Genomic DNA, 13,770 nt, shown 5'->3' on the forward strand with positions numbered 1-13,770 from the left:
TGTACCCGCGACCCCATGTCCCGGGGATAACAGTATGCTTGACTGTTTTCCAGGACTGAAACTTAATTTCCCCCCTATTTTTGTTCAGGGCAGCCTGGGACCTGAATGAGAAGGGAGGTGTTAATTAGGGACACAAGTGTAGACTGTTCTTTCTGCTTGAGCTGTGGCAGTGGACATCATGGAAGCAAGAAAAAGCAAGGAAACCCGTGTAACGAGGGTGACCCATGTGAGCAGTTAACAGCTAACAGTGTACTAACAGGAAGCAGCACGTTTCTCCATCCAAAGACAGAGGTACAGTAAGAAACACACTGGGCACAAGGATTTTGGTTAAAAAACAGTCAAAGAACAAGGCCTGTCTTTGTGTTATCAAAGACCACAGTTCCCATGGAAAGAAGCTGGGTACTATCTAAGCCCCGCCATTTGGTTTTTTCCATTTTACATCAAGGAAGCGGCAGAATGGGAGATTCTTTGAAAGGGTCAGAATTTCCGTACTACATTCTGAAGCGATGGAGACAAAGGAAGATATTCAAGCCAGACAGGTCCCAAAACACCATGTCGCTGATCTCACAAGCTGGAGGAGCGGCTGGCAACCATGGAACCTATAGTGGCTGGCAACTGCCCTCGTCGGTTCAACAAGCCCGGAGCAGGTACCACCTCCTTCGTTTGAGTGTATTTCACTGCCAGTTGGAGTTTTGTTTGAAAAAAGAAGCAGAGCTAAGGTTCTGAAGGTGTACTTTTTGAAAGAAAACTACTGGATAAGAATACAATTTGCCTCAATGTTGATAGCTTTAACATTTTAATGTATGTTCTGTTGGTATTAAGCGAGTGGAGGTTGGAAGCAAGAGGTGAGGCACAAGAGCTGAAAATGGCTGCAACTGGGAATGACCACTATTTCCATTTTTATCCCCCCGACGCAAAGCTAAGTGCTGTAGATTTTAGAGTGATTTGTATCCTTGATGTACTTGATATATCCGTATTGAAAGGGAGGTTTATTATGTAAAGTTAGAAGTTGGTATGTCATGCTGCCTGGTTATGGCAGCATCTGTAGGTCAAATACCTGATTTTTGGAAGCAGTGAGAAGAGCTAACGGTCATCTAAACTATGGAAAATTTCTCCCATGAACTGGGCTCAGATATTAAGGAACACACAAGTTAAAAACCATGCATAAAGATCACTCATGACTTTCTTATTCAACTGACATTATATTGATTCTGAATAAATAGACCATGTTTGTAATTTCTGCTTACAGCGACTACCTGACTTTCTGCAAAATCAGTTATCTAAAACAGAGCCCTTCAAAATGGGTTTATTCTTCAAAGAAATATTTATATTCCACCTGGTGAAGATCCAGGGGTGAGTGTAGGGCTCTTTGTTATTGCCTCCATCTCAGCACTAGGGATTTAGGTGTTAATGCCTGGGCGATGGGCTTTGGCTCCAGACCCCACCATGTCTCAGAGGATGGCCCAGTCATACTGACTATGGCCCAAAAGCAGCGTGTTTTTCAGATGCTGCTCCTCGACCCGTCTGATAATGTCTGGAACTGGGTGAAACTTGCCTTCAACTATTCAAATATTTTCAAGTGTGACTTTGTTTTCCTCTAAAACATTACTCCAAAACTCATTAAGAAATAACCGGCAAACTGGCATTTACAGCTCTCAGCCGGGATGTCTTTCATATCCAGGATATAAACCCCAGTTTATATTTGTTGCTGTACTGTTATACCTGGACTACTGAATCATCTCCCCCATTAATTAAAACCGAAAAGTTTTAAAAGAGGCAATTCTCATTTAAGGCAACCACTAGGGCATGGGAATCTAGTGTGACTAACCCACAAGGTCATTTTCCTCAGGGGAGTTCCAGGTGCAGATTCTGTCACTGTGAAGAAACCTCTTGGCTGTGTTCACAGCAGTACACCATGTATTAATCATAGGATCATAGAATGGTTTGGACTGGAAGGGACCTTAAAGATCATCCAGTTCCAATCCCCCTGCCCTGGGCAGGGACACCTCCCACCAGCCCAGGCTGCTCCAAGCCCCGTCCAACCTGGCTTTGAACACCTCCAGGGATGGGGCAGCCACAGATTCTCTGGGCAACCTGGGCCGGTGTCTCACTGCCCTCAGAGTAAGGAATTTCTTCCAAATATCTAATCTAAATTTCCCCTCTTTCAGTTTAAAATCATTACCCCTCGTCCTATTGCTACACTCCCTCATAAAGAATCCCTCCCCATCTCTCCTGGAGCCCCTTCAGGTACTGGAAGTCTGCTATAAGGTCTTCCCAGAGCCTTCTCTTCTCCAGGCTGAACCCCCCCAACTCTCTCAGCCTGTCCTCACAGCAGAGGTGCTCCAGCCCCCTTATCATTTTGGTGGCCCTCCGCTGGACCCGTTCCAACAGGTCCTTGTCCTTCCTGTACTGAGGACTCCAAAGTTGGACGCAGTACTCCAGATGGGGCCTCAGCAGAGTGGAGTAGAGGGGAAGAATTACCTCCTTCAACCTGCTGGACACTTTTCTTTTGATGCCGCCCAGGATGCAGTTGGCTTTCTGGGCTGCGAGCTCACATTGCTGGCTCATATTGAGCTTCTTGTCCACCAGCATCCCCAAGTCCTTCTCCTCAGAGCTGCTCTTCAGCCATTCTCCACCCAGTCTGGATTTGTGCTTGGGATGACTGTGACCCAGGTGCAGGACCTTGCACTTGGCCTGGTTGAACTTCATGAGGTTTGCACGGGCCCACCTCTCCAGCCTGTCTAGCTCCCTCTAGATGGCGTCCCTTCCCTCCAGCATGTTAACCGTGCCACACAGCTTGGTGTCATCGACCAATTGGCTGAGGGTGCACTCAATCCCCCTGTCCATGTCACCATTTAGTCTGTTTTTATTGTTGTACTTGCAATATCTGAAAACTGTTTTCTCCTGCAGTAAAAGTATAGCAACATCTCCTGTTTCTGGGAGAGACAACCTTTAGGCTGCGTGAGGATCAGTTGTGCCTTCCATCATAGCAATCCTTGTTATATTAATGGACTTTTTTTGCCACCTAGTAACAGTGAGTAAAAATACTTTCTCAACAAGTTGTTCATGAGAGTAAGTAAATACAGGAAAATGTCCTTCTGATGCTTACAGCCCACGCTTACCTCGTATGCATCAAGGTCAAGAAATGTAGCATGGCAAATCCACCAGGTATGATCTGCTATCCCAGCAAGTTGAAGGCAAAGAAAGGAACTGTACTGGCATTTGAATAGGGTTGCCATATGAATTTTTTTTAGCGTTCATGTTACAGATCATCTTTACTATCAGTGACATGAAAGATAAAGTCACAAATGGCAATTTATGTTGCTAAGATCCGCAGAGCAAAAGCGGTGCTTTACCTGGGTATTTGCTAGATTACATCTCTCCAGTAGTCAAAAGTGGTGAGCAGGCAGGTAACCATTTCAGAGAAATGAAAAGTAGCGTGTGTGGAGCGGAGAGGAGGTTGGTAGGGCTCTATCAACAGATATTGTTGATAGAGCACAACATGTTAGGTGGATGAGACCCCCCCTTGTATAGGAAACATCGGATTACAGTGCTGTGTGTGCAGGTGTATTTCCAGTTCATCGTTTTGAATACAGTTTTCAGGCTAGAACATTGGATGCAAGCTATTAAGTAGAGTAACAGCGTACAAGGCAGTACGATATCTGAAAATCAGAGTATTTATGGAAAAAACCACCATGTTATAAATTGGTTTTTTTTCCTCAGTCCTTTCTAAGAGGAGCTCTTGTTTACCAAGAGTCCGACCTGGGACAGGGTAAGAGTCCAGGGCAGGGAACCAAGACACATGTCAGAAATCGGGCGGAAGCCAGAGTGAGAGCAAGTCAGCATGACTTGTCATAGACGCATGAACAAGTGGACTAAACCAGAGTTGTTCCTGGGCCTTATCTCCAGAGCTGTAGACAGATGTTGTAAGAGAAGCCCAGAAAGACCACTAGTCAGAAGCAAACACCTTGCGTTCCTGAAATTCCCCCAGGATAAGGTAGCCTGTCGTATCTGGGCATGTTGAGCCGAACTAATCACAGAGGACCAAGGCAAGAGCTTGAGTGCCCTTCCTGTGAGTGCCCATACTGCTTGTAGTGCAGTTCCCACCCCCAGAGCATCGGCGCCTGGTACTTTGTGCTGTCGTACACACCAAGCACCACGCTTTTGGGTCTGGTGTGAGTCAGAGACTATGTCCAAGAGGCACTGTGGACAAGGGCGTGCTGTAGAAGGGCAACGTCCAACCAGAAAATGGACCCAAGCCTTTTTCTTTATACTGCAGTATGTATAAATTCAAAGTCCGCGTGCTCCACAATAATATTGTAAATATTAGAAGTGCATTTATTCATTTTAATAGTTAGAAATCTTGTTCAGCTAATCTAAGTTTGATTTGGCTTACACTGACAGGAACTAATAACACCCTATTTTGGACACTGAAAAAAGGCTCTATCAAGTTAAAGTGCCTTCTCTGGCATGTGATACAACAAATCTGTTCTGCCGGCGTGTTGTTAAAATGGGTTTACTATGATACACATGCTCCTCGTAGGCAAGCAAGAGATGCACAAGAATAACAGCAACTGGAATAAAAGACAATGCCCATGCTTCATCTAATTTCTTTAAAAACATACCCAACTCTGATATTTTTAATATAATGCACAGAACCCTGATTGTATCTATAGCTGCAAATTGGTCAGCTCGAACAATACAAATAGACTCACCATTTTTCATCATTTTTATTTTCAGTCCATTGTGTTTCCTGGCTCTCAGAAAATGCCACCCCCATACTGAAATAGTTTTGTTGCAAATGTTATGGGTAGGTATAAATTCCTAAGGAAAATTTTTTTCTGATTTTCTTTGAACTTCAGTGTAAATTACTTTAATGAACTTCGTATTCTTTCTCAAAATCTACATTTTGTACTTAGTAAAGAGAGTTGTGATGCAGAAAATTGATAGAAAAAAAATATCTACAAGCTAAAAAAAGGTAATCCTGTGCTTAGCATTGCTAACTTCTTCAAAATTGATGCCATGAGGAGTGACAGAGGCCTGCCTATTATTCAGCATGTTTAAAATAGTTTCGCAGGTGGGGTCTTATACTCGCCTACTTACTTCAGCCCAGCTATTACTAATCACGTTTCCCTGTGTTGTAAATATCTTAAAAGGGCTTGGAAAAAAGAAGGTTTCTGCCCCAGATTAATCTATCCACCACGTGGAAGAGACAGACAGCTTTTTTCAAATAGTGTAGAATGATCAAAATGATCCTCTTTCCAAAAGGCTTTATTCAGCAGTGCCTCATCTGTCCATTCAAAGGAGCGAGTACCCATCATTTTTCCTCCTCTCTGTAACTGGTGGATGCTCTTTTGTCAGCCTTCACAGAAGATTTTTCCTAAAAGGCGCAATCTGTCTATTTAATGATTGCTTCAACATGATAATGATTTAAAAACTATACCTGCTGGTCTGAACTTGGACATGATATTCCTGTTCCCTCCTAATAAAATAAATATACTGTTCTTATCTGCAGAGGCCCCATTGCAACAGGGTGTACAAGAACGGATGATGCATCCAGCCCATCATCAAGAATCACTCAGAAATCAAAAGAATATTTTATTACCAATTCACCCTCCCCTGATTATAAACCTCAATGACAAAGAGGATGAAGAGGACGACGAAGACAGGACAACAGAAAAAGTTTTTATAAATACATCAACAAAAAGAGAGCCAGGCAGAATCTCCATCCCTTACTGGATGCGGGGTGGGAAGTTGCAACCAAGGATGAGGAGAAGGCTGAGATACTTAATGCCTTCTTTGCCTCTGTCTTCAATAGTCAGACCAGCTATCCCCAGGGTGCTCAGCCTCCTGAGCTGGAGGATAAGGACGGAGAGCAGAACAACCCAACCATAACCCAGGAGGAAGTAGTCAGTGATCTGCTTCTGCACCTAGATGCACATAAGTCTATGGGGCCAGATGGGATTCACCCAAGAGTACTCAGGGAGCTGGCGGGAGAGCTCACCAAGCCTCTCTCCATCATTTATCAACAGTCTTGGTCAACAGGGGAGGTGCCAGATGACTGGAGGGTGGCTAATGTGACGCTCATCTACAAGAAGGGTCGGAAGGAGGATCCGGGGAACTACAGGCCTGTCAGCCTGACCTCGGTACCAGGAAAGATCATGGAGAGGATCATCTTGAGTGAGGTCTCACAGCAAGTGCAGGGTAGCCAAGGGATCGGGGCCAGCCAGCAGGGGTTTAGGAAAGGGAGGTCCTGCTTAACAAACCTGATCTCTTTCTATGACCATGTGACCTGCCTTCTGGCTGCGGGGAAGGCGGTGGACGTTGTCTGTCTGGACTTTGGCAAGGCCTTTGACACCGTCCCCCACAACATTCTCCTGGAGAAGCTGGTGAATCATGGCATAGACAAGTGTACTCTTCACTGGGTGAAAACCTGGCTGGATGGCCGTGCCCAGAGAGTTGTGATTAATGGGGTGAAATCCTCTTGGCGGCCGGTCACCAGTGGTGTCCCTCAGGGCTCAGTTTTGGGGCCGGTTTTGTTTAATATCTTTATCAATGATCTGAATGAGGGGATTGAGTGCACCCTCAGTAAGTTTGCAGATGACACCAAGCTAGGTGGGAGTGTTGATCTGCTGGAGGGTAGGAAGGCTCTCCAGAGGGACCTGGACAGGCTGGATCCATGGGCCAAGGCCAACTGTATGAGGTTTAATAAGGCCAAGTGCCAGGTCCTGCATTTCGGTCACAACAACCCCAAGCAGCACTACAGGCTTGGGGCAGAGTGGCTGGAAAGCTGCTCGGCAGAAAAGGACCTGTGGCGGCTGGTGGACGGCCAGCTTAACATGAGCCAGCAGTGTGCCCAGGGGGCCAAGAGGGCCAACAGCATTCTGGCTTGTATCAGGAACAGCGTGGCCAGCAGGAGTAGGGAAGTGATGGTGCCTCTGTACTGGGCACTGGTGAGGCCTCACCTCGAGTGCTGTGTTCAGTTCTGGGCCCCTCTGTACAAGAGGGACATTGAGGTGCTGGAGCGTGTCCAGAGGAGAGCTACCAGGCTGGTGAGGGGTCTGGAGACCAGGGCATATGAGGAGAGGCTGAGGGAGCTGGGCATGTTTAGCTTGGAGAAGAGGAGGCTGAGGGGAGACCTCATTGCCCTCTACAACTCCCTGAAAGGAGGGTGTAGGGAGGTGGGTGTTGGCCTCTTCTCCCAGGTGAATAACGACAGGACCAGAGGAAATGGTCCGAAGCTGCGGCAGGGGAGGTTTAGATTAGATATTAGGAAGAATGACTTTACTGAAAGAGTGGTCAGGCACTGGAACAGCCTGCCCAGGGAGGTGGTTGAGTCCCCATCCCTCGAGGTATTTAAGAAATGTCTACATTTGGCACTTCAGGGCATGCTCTTGTGGCAGAGATTGTAGGTTGGTTTTTTGGGGTTTTTTTTGGTGTGTGTATGGTTGGACTGGATGATCTCAAGGGCCCTTTCCAACCATGAAGATTGTATGATTCTATGATTTTATGATCTCCAGTTTGCTGAAGTGTTGCCTGAGCTCCTCCTCTGCCAGCTGAGCCCAGCAGATCCTCTCGCCCCAAGGGAAGCTCTTCTCTGCTGGGGCCTTTTGCCCAGGTCTGCGGGGCCTGGCATGTCTGGAGGCTGACCTGGCTGGGACCCTCCTGCCCGAGGGGGACTGGCAGAACCGAGAGCAGCCTCAAGCGCTGCCATAGGCCAGTGAAGGCCAGGAGGGTTCTAAAAGGGTGCCAAACAAGTCCTGAACCTTGAGCGTCTCTCGAGCTTAACGATGAGAATTCTTCCCAGCAGCTCGTGCGGGGCTCTGTTTTGCAGCTGTGCTGAAAAGAGCCCAGAGAGCCCCGGGGTGCGCTAGTTCTTGCAGTGCTTGCGCGGCACCGAGGGCTTTTCTGCTCCTCAGACTGCAAGCCAGCGAGCGTGCTGGTGGTGCCCAAGAGGCTGGGAGGGGACAGAGAGGGGACATCTGATGCCAACCGCCCAAAGGCATATCCCACACCCTACCACAGCGTGCTCAGCAATGAAACTGTGTGTGTGGGGTGAATGTTGGCGGGGGCTGCCCTTGCTCAGGGCCTGGCTGGGCATCGCTGGCTCGCTGATCAGCAAGTGCTTTCTTTTGCATCCCTTGTATTCCTTGGGCTCTCTTTTCCACTCGCCTTGTTTCTAACCCACCAGTTTTGTCCCTTTCCCCCTTCCGATGCTCCCCCTGCACCCCACTGCGCAGGAGCGAGGGAGCGGCTGTGTGGCGCTGAGCTGCCGGCCAGGCTTCAGCCACACCAGCCTGTGAGCAAAATCGTTCCCTCCCAGGGGGAGAGGGCTCCCCCTTCCTCCTCCATCACGCTGCGGGCATCCCCTCTATCCCACTGGGATGCACGAGAGCCTCAGCACTCTGGCTCCTCTTGGAGCCGCTTCCAAAGCTTTTTGGGTGAGCTGAGGCATTTATAATGCCCAGTGTGGAAGGGAATCCCTCGCATTGCCATGAGCTGGCGGGGGCTGAGGAAACTGCCCCACAAGCAGCGTGCCAGGAGGACGGCTGGCCGCAGGGGACAGCAAGCCGCAGGGGACGGTGGCTGCGTAAGGACTTTTAGCCCTTGCTGGCCACCGAGCCCTGCCTACGTCTTGCCCTGGCTCTGACCGCATGGCGCAGCTCCTACGAGAGAGCCGAGCCTCAGCAGGACGTGGTCCTGGGCAACCTGCTCTAGGCGAGCCTGCCGGAGCAGATGTTGGAGCAGGCCACCTCCGCACATCCCCCAGTTTCTTGTCGTTTAGACAAGGAGTCCATCATCCGATGTCCCCACCCCAGCTGGGAAAGGGAATGGGGAAAAAAACACGGAAACAGGAGGGCTGAAAGAGAAACAAATTTAATAGAAAAAGTAATTCAGACAGGCTGAGAGAGTTGGCGTTGTTCAGCCTGGAGAAGAGAATCCCAGAGGAGACCTTATAGCAGTCTTCCAGTCCATAAAGGGGGCCTACAGGAAGGATGGGGAGGCTGTCTTCATCAGGGAGTGTAATGATAGGACAAGGGGTAACGGATTCCCTGGGGTAACCTCTGAAAACGGGGTAGCCTCAAGTGGGAGATGTCCCTGCCTAGGGCAGGGGGTTTTAACTAGTTGATCTTCAGGGTTGCTTCTAAACCAAACCTTTCTATGACTATATAGATCCCACCCACAGGACCCAAAAAACCCTCAATATCCCTCATAGGGAATCCCAAAGGACCCATGGGAACCCCCCCAAGTTGTATTGAGCTCTACATGTCTTCCTATGTGGTCCTATCTGCTAGAATTGTGTCTTTTATGGAGACTGCCAATGGCCTTGCATTTTTTCTTATTGTATGGGATTGAAAACGCAACTACTCAATGGGAAGACGATTAGGATTTTGTTGCAGTTCCTGCATTTCCAACAAAACTTCCAATACTGCTGTATTCGTGGCGTTTTTACTGGCATTAGTGGAAAGAGGCGGTTTGCACTTTTAGGTTCCATTCAGCTTTCTGGCTGGCTTTGCAAAACTGACTTGTGCTCTGAGGAGATGTGGGCCTTGACCCTGGTAGTGTTGCTGCGTCAAACCGCTAGCTCTTGAGAGAGCTTCTGTTAAACACAAGTGTTTCTCAGGTACCAAGCTTCCAACGCGAGGCTGGCAAGAATTTTTCTTTTCTAGCTAGGGTAGATGGTCATGGCAATAAAGTGTTACAATGAGCAGTAGACGCTGCTACTTGTTTCGAAAGCTTGCTTTCTCTGTCTGTTTTCCTGTTTCCCAAATGTCTCTTTTCCCTTCTTTGCTTTCTTTTAAAAGCTTGGAGTCTTTTATAGATGGTGCCTAGTGCTGTGTCCATCTTTTATTTCCTCTCCTGTGTGGAAGTCCACAGAGTCCAGGGACCCCATGGCTCCGCCCCACGGCAACATGGACCACGGGGACCCAGACCTCGGCCCCACAGAGGGGCTGTGGAGGGGCTCACGGCCCGTCCTGGTCCCCCCCACACCTGTGATGTCATTATGGGGCACGTTCCAGAGCCACCGGACAGGCAGGGGTTCCACTCTGATGTTGGAGGGAGGGCAAGGACAAAGTGCTGTAGGCACCCCAGAGAGAAGCATCTCCCAGTGCCTCAGGCGTCGAGGTGGGCGACAGCTTGGCTCGCACCGCATACTCCTCCTCACCCAGGGAGAGGAAGATGAGTGCTGTGGCTTGCACCGCCTTCCACGGGCTTTGCCCAGAAGGGAAGCTGGGTGATGGGATCATCAGCGTGGACGGCATTGAATTCATTGCTCACAAGATGATCCTCTCTAGCTGCAGTCCGTACTTCAGGTGAGTGCTTGAAGGAGGAGGGGATGGGGCCAAACAGTATTTCCTGCTCTGTGCCACACTGTGCCTTCGCGTATCTCCAGCGCTTCCCTCGGCACTCCAACTCTCCTCCAGCAGTTACCCCTAGTCCTGGTACCTCCCTGGACACCAAAATTCATCCACAAGCTCAGATGGAACAGCAGCGCTGGAAGTGGTGTCTGGCGAAGCCCCAGATACGGTGCAGGGCTGGGAGCGTGGCCAGCCTGGCTGGTCTGCTGCCAGGCGGGAGGCTTTCCTTCCCCACACACCGTTATTCTCTGCTCTTCTCGTTGAAGCAAGGTGCCCGCTCGCCCTGTGGCTCCTTCTTAAAACAAGCGGCTAGTAAAACATTCCTTCATAAAACTCCACAGCCTCCCAGCATGGCTACTGCTAGTGCCCAAATTGGTGCCCGGGGAAGGAGGCACAGGGGATAATGGGGTCAGGGTGTCACACAGCAAGGCTGCTGTGTGTGTGAGGCACTTCCTCACAAATGATGAGGCTCCTTATGGAATACGCTTACACCGGGACAGTGCCGGTCACGGATGACAACGTTGAAAGTTTGCTAATCGCGGCAGACCAGTTCAATGTCCTGGACATCGTCAGACTGTGCTGTGAGTTCTTAAAATCCCAGCTGTGCTTGGAAAATTGCATTGGCATGTGGAGATTCACCGGCTACTACTACTGTGCTGACCTGCGAGAAGCAGCCCATGAGTTCATCCTGCATCACTTCGAGGAGGTGACCAAGGTGTCCACAGAGTTTCTGGCACTCTCCTTCAATGAGCTGGAACGCCTGCTGGAGAAGGATGAGCTCCCTGTGAAAGAAGAGGCCGTGTTCGAGGCCGTTCTGAAATGGGTTGCCCATGACCTGCAGAGCAGGAGGCAGCACGTGGTAGTCTTGCTGGGCAAGGAAGGGTGGAAGTGTGGACAGAAGGGATTTTTTTTCTCTAAATAAACTCAGCGTTACTGACAGTTAAGACTTGGCTTAAAACTTTTGAACTCATACGTGCGCAGTGGTGTGAATTTGTAGTCCATGTTCCCTGTACTTACACGTCCCTCATGCAAATCTGCAGGTGCCATTTCTATCAGTTTCATAGGAACTAGATTTTCATCAGTGTCCCGGAAGGTCCTATTGACCAGCTCTTTGAAGAGCTGGAAGTTTGCTTTCGTGAGATTCAGGGTCCTGACTTTATTCTTCCCCCTGACGCCCACACCCCTCAGGACTGTGAACTCCACCAGCGCCCGACTACCGCAGCCCAGGCTGCCTCACATCATCCCATGGATGTCACCCATTAGCTCATTTGCGTTGGTGCCCTTCAGGTCCAGTATGGCCGCTCCTCTGGTGGGGCTGTCTGTGACCTGGCTTAAGAAGTTATCTTCAAGGCACTCGGCTCTGGGAGTCTCCTGGATTGCCTACAGCTTGCCGTGCTGCTTTTCCAGCAGCTGTCGGGGTGGCGGAAGTCCCCCGGCAGGACGAGAACCTGTGAGCATGATGCCTGCTGCTGTAGCTGGAGCAAGAAGGCTTCGTCAATAGGCTCCCCTTGATCGGGCAGCCTGGAGTAGACACCAACCCCAAGGCTCCCTTTGTTGCCTGGCTCTCTAATTCTTACCCGTAAGCTTTCAACCTGCTCTTGGCTATTCTTCAGAGACAGCTCTTCACACTCTACCCGTTTCTTGACCCAGAGGGCAGCCCCTCTGCCCCCTCTTCCTCCCCTGTTGCTGGCCATGGACAGTCACACTCCAGTCATGGGATTCGTCCCACCAGGTTTCAGGAATGGCAACTAGGTGTCAGCTTTCCAGCAGCACGGTGGCTGCCAGCTCCTCCCGTTTGTTGCCCGTGCTGCATGCATTGGTGTCGAGGCACTTTAGCTGGTCTGTCAGCCATGTCACCTTCTTAGAGGAACACACCTTAATTGCTTTGAGCTATTCACTGGTGTTCTCCTCTTTTCTCCTCCCCTCTTGACTCCTCCCCCTTTGGCTCCCCCCCATTACCTCAGGAGCCATTCCCTCATCTCTGGAAGACTTCAAGCGTCCTCCTGTTGCCAGCACGTGTCAGAGCAACAGGCTGAGGGCCCGCACTAGCACCCCAACCCTCTGCCTTGGGCTGTTGTCCCACTGCCTGTCACAGGCAAGCCTGATATTGCCCTCCTCCCCTTTCAAGCCTAGTTTAAGGCTCTGTCAATGAGCTCTGCTCACTCGGGAGCAAAGACCCTCTTCCCCCTTTCAGAAAGGTGAATCCCATCTGACGCCAGCAAACCTTGTGCCGTGCAGGCCTCCCCATTCTCGAAAACCCCAAAATTGTGTGGGTGACATCAGCCACGGAGCCATGTACGAATAGTCTGTGTCCATCTATTTATTCCCATGTTGCTGCCCACAAGGGGAAGGGGAGAGGAGAAAATACCCTGTGGTTCAGATTTCCTTACCAACCCTCCCGAGGCCCTGAAGTCTCTTTTGGCGGCCCTTGCACTATGCGTTGTGGCACCTGGGAAGGTGGGCTGGGCAAGGAGGGGGTTCTCCAGCCACCCTGGGCATGGACTTGCCTCCATTCGCTCCTTTCCTTGAAGCTACTGTCATAGCCTGGCAGGGGGAGGTTGCAGGATCCCCTTGATCTTGTTGGGTTTTTTCTGGTGGCTGTTCCTGTTTCTGTCTCAGGGAGGGCACAGCATGATTCCACCAGTCCATCTCTTTGTTCGACTCCCTGATGCTCCTTAACCTTCCTACTACCTCCTGTAGCCCTGTCACCAAGCTGAGCAGATCGTCCACCTGGTCACACCTCACGCTGCTGTTCTCACTGCTGCCCTCCGTTACTAGCGAAATTCTCTGGCAAGCCTTGCAGCCCAAGACCCGCATGATTTCACTGGAGCTCTGTCTGGGTTGCCACATCCATTCCGGTGAGTGCAGACGACGTGGCTTTCTGCCAGGTGGATACGGTAGCTCTGCTCCTTCTGAGACTGTGATGACCACCAATGGAGCTCACCTTTTGAGCTGGTAGAGGGATGATGCCCTGCCACGCAGACTGTGCCACACTCTGCTTGCAGCACTCCTGGTCACTTCTAGTCCCCAGGCTGTTTTCTATCGGTGTGGGGTAGCCGCTGTGGCTCTGTCAATGCCCACACCTTATCAGCGTCTTCCACCAGAGCTGCTGCCTCCTGGTGGGTCTCTCCACCGCCCTGGCTTTTCCCTGCCTCGGGAGACCCCCCTGTGCATCAAGCTCTGCCACTCCGCTGCCGATCAGGCCAGCGCACCTCGGCGACTGACTCCAGTAGCTGGCATTTGGGATTTTAGATTAGAGGAATACAATTTATCACAAGCAGATATGACGCTTCCCCATGTGAACTGCATTCAGGACCTTCAGTGAAAACCTGTTTCTGTGTTGATGATACACGTGCCCCCAAACCAGCATGGACAAGACAAACGTTGATTATTTGGAAGCATCATCCTC

The 13,770-nt window shown here is 50.1% G+C and overlaps 1 pseudogene; it reads left to right on the forward strand.

Annotated features, from left to right (window-relative positions):
• The first annotated feature begins 456 nt into the window (after positions 1-456).
• Positions 457-11,815, forward strand: LOC141734802 (kelch-like protein 10; annotated as a pseudogene).
• Positions 11,816-13,770: the final 1,955 nt, after the last annotated feature.

Source organism: Larus michahellis, chromosome 25, assembly GCF_964199755.1.
Source record: "Larus michahellis chromosome 25, bLarMic1.1, whole genome shotgun sequence".
Lineage (NCBI taxonomy): Eukaryota > Metazoa > Chordata > Aves > Charadriiformes > Laridae > Larus > Larus michahellis.